The following is an 8,663-nucleotide window of genomic DNA, read 5'->3' on the forward strand; positions in this document are numbered from 1 at the left end:
TGGCATCCTGTAGCTCTTGGGGCAGCAGGGTGCAGAGTCCAGCCTGCGGCAGCAGCAGCTGCTTCTGCCCCTTGTACAGATCTGCCCCCTGGACCTCTACTAGGGTCCATGCAGTGTCAGGAACTGCCCCCCACCCCCTGTGCCTCCCAGATGAACCACTCTCATGGCTCCATCCCATGCTGTGCCCCAGCTGAGCAGCATCTGCCCCTGCCCTGGCCCAGGCTCACTCCCTCCTCTGCCACAGGGCCCTTGATCTGCCCCTCCCCTGCATCTTGAAACCAAGAAAAAATATATAAAGGGGTACATGAGCTGAAACTTTGAGGCAAAAAGGGTACACTTCTTAGAAAATGTTGAAAAACCCTGCCCTACACCATTGGCAGGGATCACAAGGCATATGAATGCACTAACACCTACCCGTGGATCTGCTCCTGCTGGTGCACAAGGACTGCTAAGGGTAAGGGAGCTTCTTCAACATGAGGCATAGGGTCATATGTATGCTAGAAGGGAACCTGCCCCTGCATGCCAGAGATCTGGTGCCAATTGCATTTAAGTTAACAGAGCTTCATCCATTCCAACCAAATTCTGGCCCTGTGTTTCTTTGGAAATTCTCATCAAGGACAGCTCCCAGACTTTGATAGGAGACCTGCTTGTCAAAAGAAGCCCCTAGAGTTGTAAATGTGAGTTTTTGCACACACACCATGGGCACTTGTGTGCATACCAGCTGCCTACTAATCTGACAGTTCATCTGTGGACCACTTCTAGCTTATTCATATCAATTAATACAGTTATTTTGAGGGCAGTTAGTTATAATCAGCAGACACAGGCATCACAAATGAATATATTTCCTCCTAACATTCTCTCCATTACCTTTTACAGTGTTTTGTTACCTGTTTGAATCCCTCCGGTAATTAGACAGTAAATGCTTCAGGGCAGGTCCATATCTAATTAACGTTTCCATAATCTACTGAAAAATAATAAATAACATTTTTACTTTCAAACAATAGTTAATTGCCTTTGCCATAAATGTCTAGAGCAGATTTAATTGTCTTTCTGTCTGCATCTCCTTTTCCTGTGTGGAAAAATATGTCTGTAAGGACAGAATGCAATGTTTAATATTTTGCTTATGTCCACAATAAGGTAGCAACTGTCTGTTAAATATTTCAATAGGAAATTGTTCTGAGCCACAACTGCACCATTCCCTTGTGCAAGGCAAGTCTGAGAGCACTATTTGCAATTATAGAACTATTTTATGTCAGACAGAAAGAGTCCATGATGTTATATGTCCATCCCAAGGTGCGCAGAAAGGCAATTACCATGTCCATTAGGATAGCCTTAATTACTGGAGAGAGCCAGCTCATGAGGGGATCAAAAATGTTCACTTTCATACACTTGAAAGGAGAGAGAGGGAGAGAAGGGTGATGCACACGTGCATCACAGGTGGTGAAAAATATATAGAATTGCTTTTAGACACCTTATGATACTCATTAGTGCAATTACTTAGGCACCTTCAATTAGATAATCTTTAAGGGAATGGGGGGTACTTTAGATGTTATAGATGGGATGTACAAGCGTTTCCCTTAGAATTGGAGCCTTATAGCACTTCAGCCTAAATTAAACTTGCCTTATGGATGTGGAGATGAATTATCAGTTTGAAGATTTTTAGGACAAGGGGAGTTTTATTAACAAGAATGCTTTGCCATTATGCCATGCTGCCTATAGTCATTTTATCTCAAGCAAAGCATTGTATATAGACCAAGAAGCTTTCATTGAAGGCATCACTTAACACTTTCCAATAGAAGCCTATGTTTTCAGGCTACAATACAAAAAGGACCATGCAGAGATCCTGTGATACCTAGTAGCTTGTTAGCATGTGTAGCAGAGTTGACATCGGTGGTTCTCAACCTTTGTAGACTCAAGGCACCCTCGTTAGGCTCAAGGCACTCATCAGAAAATGCCAGCTCTTAACTTTCATTCATTTTTTCCTACATAAAAATAATAGAGCAGTACTTCTGTTGCAAAGAACTCAGACCACAATGGGTCAGAATGTCTTTAATACTATGGATTCCTATTTTTAATCTCTAGGTGTATCTAATTAATCATGTTTGCACACCTAACAGTGCTAACATTGTATGGCACCCTGTGGCACTTCTTAAAGAATTGCAAGGCCCCCCAGGTGCCGTGGTACCTTGGCTGAGAATCACTGGTCTACACAGTCCAAGATGTTGCTGTGCAACATCCAACCTAACCCTGCACACATCAGCTACCAAGCCAGATGTAGCATAGTCATGCTAGCACAGCACTACCCAGCCTAGACCAATTTCTGGCCCCAGCAAAAGACCATGTTAACACAGCTATACTGTATCCTGTTCCAGATCTACTACATGCCCAACTACTGGTTTTCTCTGCGTGATGCTGCCTTTTGCCACGTAGACATACTTTAGTTGCTTGTAATTTAGCCAGACTTTAACCAATGGAATGAACTGATAAAGCTAGAGAAAAATACACAGGTTTTGCCAATGTTGAAATAACCTTAATAACTGCTAAATGAGAGGCTCTAGCACTTTCAGACTTTGGAGAAGGTTCTTAAGCTTTGCAAATGGGGAGATGGGCAAGAGAGGTACCTTCTCCTATACCCGTGACTATCTGTCTTCATTTGGCCAAGCTACATGCTTCTCACACACTTGCTGTGAAGTTTGATATAGAGCAGCAGCAAAACTCTGTGAACTTTCTGTTTGGTCGGAGCAGAGTCCAGCATATTTCAACTTGGGACTCAGGTTGAGCAGGACCTTCCCAGCAGCTGCTTGGCATTAGAGCTGAGAACAAGGAGATATTCTCAGCTGAGTTCACAGATGGTCACCCACTGTCCTCCAAAGCACAGGAGAGGCAGCTTTGGGCAATCTGTATGGAGGAAATAGGATACAGGCAGAAAGGGTAGCTTGGTGAGGACTGGTGAACATGGGTAGAAAGGGCCATAACTGCCACATCACACTCATTCAAAACCTGAGGCACAATACAAGTTCTGAAATCCCGACTTTCCTTTGTCTAACAAATGTCAGTGAAACCCACTGGCAAAGTGTGTGGTTATCCTCCTCTAGTGTAGCAGTGGCAGAGATCTGCGTGGTGGATCTAAAGTCTCTAATCCTGCCAATGGACCTGCTTGGAAAACGAAGTAATTCCACATAACAGATCTCCTGGGTTTCCAGTTTAAAACTGAAGAAATATATTGTGAACAAACTAGGTGAAGAGAACATTAGGGTCTAGCACACAAAAAGATAAGAAAGGCTGGAACAACAGTGGCCTGTGCAATCTAAGTTATACCCCCTACACACAGGCATTATAATGCAACAGTCCTTGATTAATACTCACATTAGGTTTCCACAGGACCCCTGCCTCATTCAGCGAGTGCTGTCCATCCCATGTACTGTTTGATTGTCCTCCTCTTGTCAGTGTTCAATTTCTGGCCCCATGTATTTTTTTTTTTAACTGGACACTATCGAAACTCTGCACTGAATACAGAATTACATTCATTTTCCCATGGGATTTTTATGTCACTCATCCACATAGTACTGACTGCATCACAAGCAGTGCTGAATTTATCTCTGTAACATGTTCCTGAGGCAATGGGTAGTATAATTATTTTCATTTTACAGATGGAGAACTGTGACAGAGATTAAAGGTCAAAAGTGTCCACTAATTTTGGATGCTCACTGTGAGCTGCTTCTGGCTTGACATTTTTGGAGTATCTGGCTTTATAAAAAACCTTATTTGGTCAGAGCATGGCTTCTTCATTTTATACCTCCAACTTCATTTGGTCAGAGCACAGTCTATTTGCAGCTGTCCATGCCCATGACTTGTATAAATCAGACCCTAGGGTAACAAATTGAACACCAAAAATATGATGCGTGCATACTAGGTGATCACTTGTGAAAAGTGTGGTCTCAGTAACTTGCTGAGCACTATGGGAATCCTGTGACTGAAACAGAGACAAAATACTGTTCTCTAAGGTGATGTGCAAACCCAACCCAGAAGACACACTTTCTCTTCCCACAGCCCTCCGCCTGTGGAAGGCATTCCACACTTTCCAACTTTATTTAATCATCACTGGCACTCCCTTGCAGTCGAGGATGTTGTCTTCCATGTTTGTCTTACCCGTGGGTCCAAAGATGGCTGACAAGGCCTACCCAGGATGGACAGACTCTGTTGCAGCTTGGACACATTTCTTGCACATAAGGAATGAACCACAGTTACTCTACTACCCTATTAATTCCCAGAGTACCATCCAGCTTGCACACTGAATGAGACAGGGGCCTGTGGAAAAACTGTACATGACCCTATAGTTCAGGATTGCATCGTAATCCCTACTCACAAGGGGAAGACCTTGAAGCTGCATGGATAGTAATAAAATTATTTCCTAATGTTCAAGTATTTGATCGTGTAACTTTGATGTTCTTTTAATATATATAGGTGTACACACACACACACACACACACACACACACACACACACACACACACACAGAGTATATTTTACATGCAGCATCAGAAAGTCTGCTGGAGGTGGTGGCAGCCTAACTGAAAGAGCATGGAACTACTCAAAGCTTACCATCAAGACCAAAATGCTAGTGTACAAGGCTTGCGTACTCAGCACTCATGTAGGGTGGGGAAACAGACAGCTCATGCACATCAAGAGAAAAGATTAAACAGCTTCCACCTGTGCTGTTTATGCTGCATACTCAACATCAAATGGCAAGATAAAGTTACCAATGCAGAGGCTCTTCAAAGGGCAAATTAACCAACTGTGACAGCCCTACTCAAACACAGATGACTGCACTGACTAGGCCATCTGAGCAGATCAGAAGATGGACACATACCCAAGGACCTGCTATGTGGGGAACTATCGGTGGGAACAAGAACAGGACATCACAAGTTTCGATACAAAGGCATTTGGAATCAGTCCTGACCAATGGGAAACCTTGCCCAGTGATCATAACAAGTGGTGTCATTATCTCCACCAGGGCAAAGTCCACGACAAAAATTGGCTCCAACAGCTTGAAGAGAAAAGAGCCCATAGGAAGCAAGCAGCTCCTGAGCTACCCAACCATGACATACATTTGTAACCACTGCCACAGATCATGCAAATCTCGGATTGGATTTTTCAGTCACATGAAACATTGCAAGCCATCTAGGTCATAGGCTGCAATAGTTAATCTCTCTCATAGACAAAAGGATGCCAAAAGAAAGTAATTCAGTTATTTCCTAACCTTCAAGTATTTAATTGTGTAACTTTGATATTCTTTTAATCTATTTACATGTAGTATATTTTATTCAGTCATTTTTACTGGGAAATTATGAAGCAGTTCTCACAAGCTGATAGCTTCCACAGACATTGCAGTACTGGGATTATTTTTCAGGATAGATGTTGTGCAGCCACTTCTTTTCACATTCCTATGCCCTTTCTTTTAACTTCCTGTTTGGAAGAACCATCATTCATTACAATTAAAACTAAAGATTTGACATCTGCATTTGATACATCAACCTATAAAAATGCCTTTTAATGCAGTCCTATTTATGGCCATGTGACAGACTCCATCGCTAAAGTTACAAAGCCATAAACCCTAGCAAAGAAAAACTGCAGCAGACATTTCTCCTCTAGAGAAATATTTAAAATGTGCCATCTAAAGCTACTGAAATATATTGGGTGAGAAATATGTTGAGGGTTGACAGGCACGGTCGATTTAGTGCCAAATCCATGACACCTACCCCAACATAGTTTCCTTTCATAAATACTGAAGGAAAGTATTTCTGTCACTTGCCCTCTGGTACATTCATCAAAGTGTCTTTCTGAACGTGACTTAATGAATAATTACATCCTCAAATGGACAGCAGAACATATTTATTTAAGTACCATTGTAATTTTGCTTTTCTGTCACCAGAGTGACCATGCCAACAGCTGGGGAATAGGAAAAAGTAGGATGATTAGCAAGCACACACTTAGGATTGCCTGTATTTTTACCACAAAAATTATGTTCAGAAATATTGGTTTGGCATTTCAATATAACTCACTTGAATCCATTACTCCATCTGCATCCCTTCATCCTGCTCTGTATCTCCTCACTCATTATCAGTTTGTACAGTGTCCAACCCAAACTGGTCACGGCCTTTAAATGCTGCTTTCATAACAGCTAAATTAATTACAACAATTAATGAGAATTACGTCTGAATTATGTCTGATATCCATTTCTAGATCTCTTGCTATCAGCATAAATTTAACGTGGCCAAAGCTGAACTATTGGCTTCACTGAAATGAATTGTGAGAATTTCACCTGATCTTTCCTCTCAGACCTTCACTATACCCCCACTGGGCACATCATTTTTTTCCCCCATGACTCAAATCTGTAACCAGAGTGTCTGTCACCTTTAGATCCTCCCTTCACCTCTTCCCACATATTCAGGGTTTGTCCACATCCTGTGAAAGACCTAAATCTTTATCTCCCCTGAGCCCCTTACTTCCCATTACAATTACTGCAGCCTCCTGCATTCTGGCCTCTCCAATACCAACAATGTCTTTCTGGTCCATATAAAACTCAACTGATAAAAAAAAAAATAGAACAGTACTTCATAGCCATAAAAATAATAAAACAGTACTCCAAGGAGGATTTTGTACTTGGAGTTGTTTATAGGTATCTTAGTTTTGTCATAAATGCCTACAAAAAAGTTTTGACTCGTTTTGCCATAGTGCTTCATATAACTGAAATATCACTTTTATGAAACCGATTCTCCCCCAGACGGGGCGGTGAGCATCACAGCTGCGCACTCTGTTTTGCTAAGGGCATTGGCTGGAACCCGGCAGTGATGTATCATGGGAGAAAAGCCCTCAGTATCATCCACAGCTCCATAAAAGTTTGCTACTATTTGCCAGGAAAGATATGTTCCCTTTACAGTTACTTAACTAATTGTTTTGGGTCTGTACAGATGGTCTGCAGAGCTTCTACTTTTCTGACTTTTCTTTTACTGCTCCTATCACCATTTCTGGTCTCAAACTGGCTCATACACCCATGTCCAACAAAAAATGAATAAACGTTCAATTTTCTTTCAGACAGAGACCATTCACCTTCGGCTGGTACATTATCCATTGTTCCTATGAAGAATTCTTCTGAACTAATGGTGCTGTTGTCAACCTCTTTGCCATACCTTCTACATCTGTTTTCTTTCCTTGCGATATTTTGGATTCTCAATCAAGGGCTAACTATCTACTCATGTTTGGTTCAAAATTGACATTCAGAACTTTGGAAATCTCTGGGTTAGGGTCAGAAGGGAGAACAGCAAGGGCAATGTTGTGGGGGTCTGCTATAGACCACCAGGCCCGGAGGAAATGGTGGATGAGACTTTCTTCAAACAGCTAGTAGAAGTTTCCCCAATCACAAGCCCTGGTTCTCATGGGGGACTTCAGTCACCCTGACAGCTGCTGGGAGGACAATACAGCAATGTGCAGGCAATCCAGGAAGTTTGAGAGCATTGCGGACAACTTCCTGTTGCAAGTGCTGGAGCAGCCAAATAGAGGCCATGCTCTTCTTGACCTGCTGCTCACAAACAAGGAAGACCTGGTGGGGAAAGTAGTAGTGGATGGCAACTTGGGCAGCAGCGACCACAAGATGATCAAGTTCAGGATCCTGAGGAACAGAGGGAAGGAGAGCAGCAGAGTAAGGACCCTGGACTTCAGAAAAGCAGACTTTGATTCACTCAGGGAAGTCAAGGGCAGGATCTCCTGGGAAGCCAGACTGAGGGGAGAGGAGTTTAGGAGAGCTGGCTGTACCTGAAAGAAGCCTTACTGAGCATGCAGGGCAAACCATCCTGATGTGCAGAAAGACTAGCAAGTATGACAGAAGACCAGCTTGGCTTAGCAGGGAACTCCTCTGTAAACTAAATCACAAAAAAGAAGCTTATAAGAAATGGAAACTTGGGCAAACAATTAGGGACGAGTATAAGAGTATTGCTCGGGCATGCAGGCATGAAGTCAGGAAGGCCAAAGCGCAACTGGAGTTGCAGCTAGCAAGGGATGTGAAGGGTTTCTACAAGTATGTCAGTAATAAGAGGAAGATCAGGGAAAGTGTGGATCCCTTACTGAATAGGGGAGGCAACCTAGGGACAGAGGATGCAGAAAAGGCTGAAATGCTTGATGGCTTTTTCACTTCAGTCTTCACAGGCAACGTCAGCTCTGAGACTACTGTGCCTAGTAGGAGTCTGGGGAGAAGGCAGCCAACTATGGCTCAAGAACAAAGTTAGGGCAGCAGCAGGCAATTATTTTGGGCAGTGGGCCACTTACTGAGTTTTGGCAAGGCATGACAGCCAGCCAGGGTCAGATAAGTATTAACTCTCTAAATTTTTTAGGGGGCCCACAGTCCAGATAGAATGGCCTGTCAGGCAGCATCCGGTCCGGATTTTGCCCACCCCTCAGTTACGGACTATTTAGAAAAGCTGGACATATGGGGTCAAATGGGATGCGCACCAAGGTGCTGAGGGAGTTGGCTTCATAGATTTCATAGACATAGATTTCATAGACATCAGGGCTGGAAGGGACCTTGAGAGATCATCAAGTCCAGCCCCCTGCCCAAAGGGCAGGAAGTCAGCTGGGGTCATAGGATCCCAGCAAGATAAGCATCCAAT

Source organism: Crocodylus porosus, unplaced genomic scaffold (assembly GCF_001723895.1).
Source record: "Crocodylus porosus isolate Cpor-Errol unplaced genomic scaffold, CroPor_comp1, whole genome shotgun sequence".
NCBI classification, from domain to species: Eukaryota; Metazoa; Chordata; order Crocodylia; family Crocodylidae; genus Crocodylus; species Crocodylus porosus.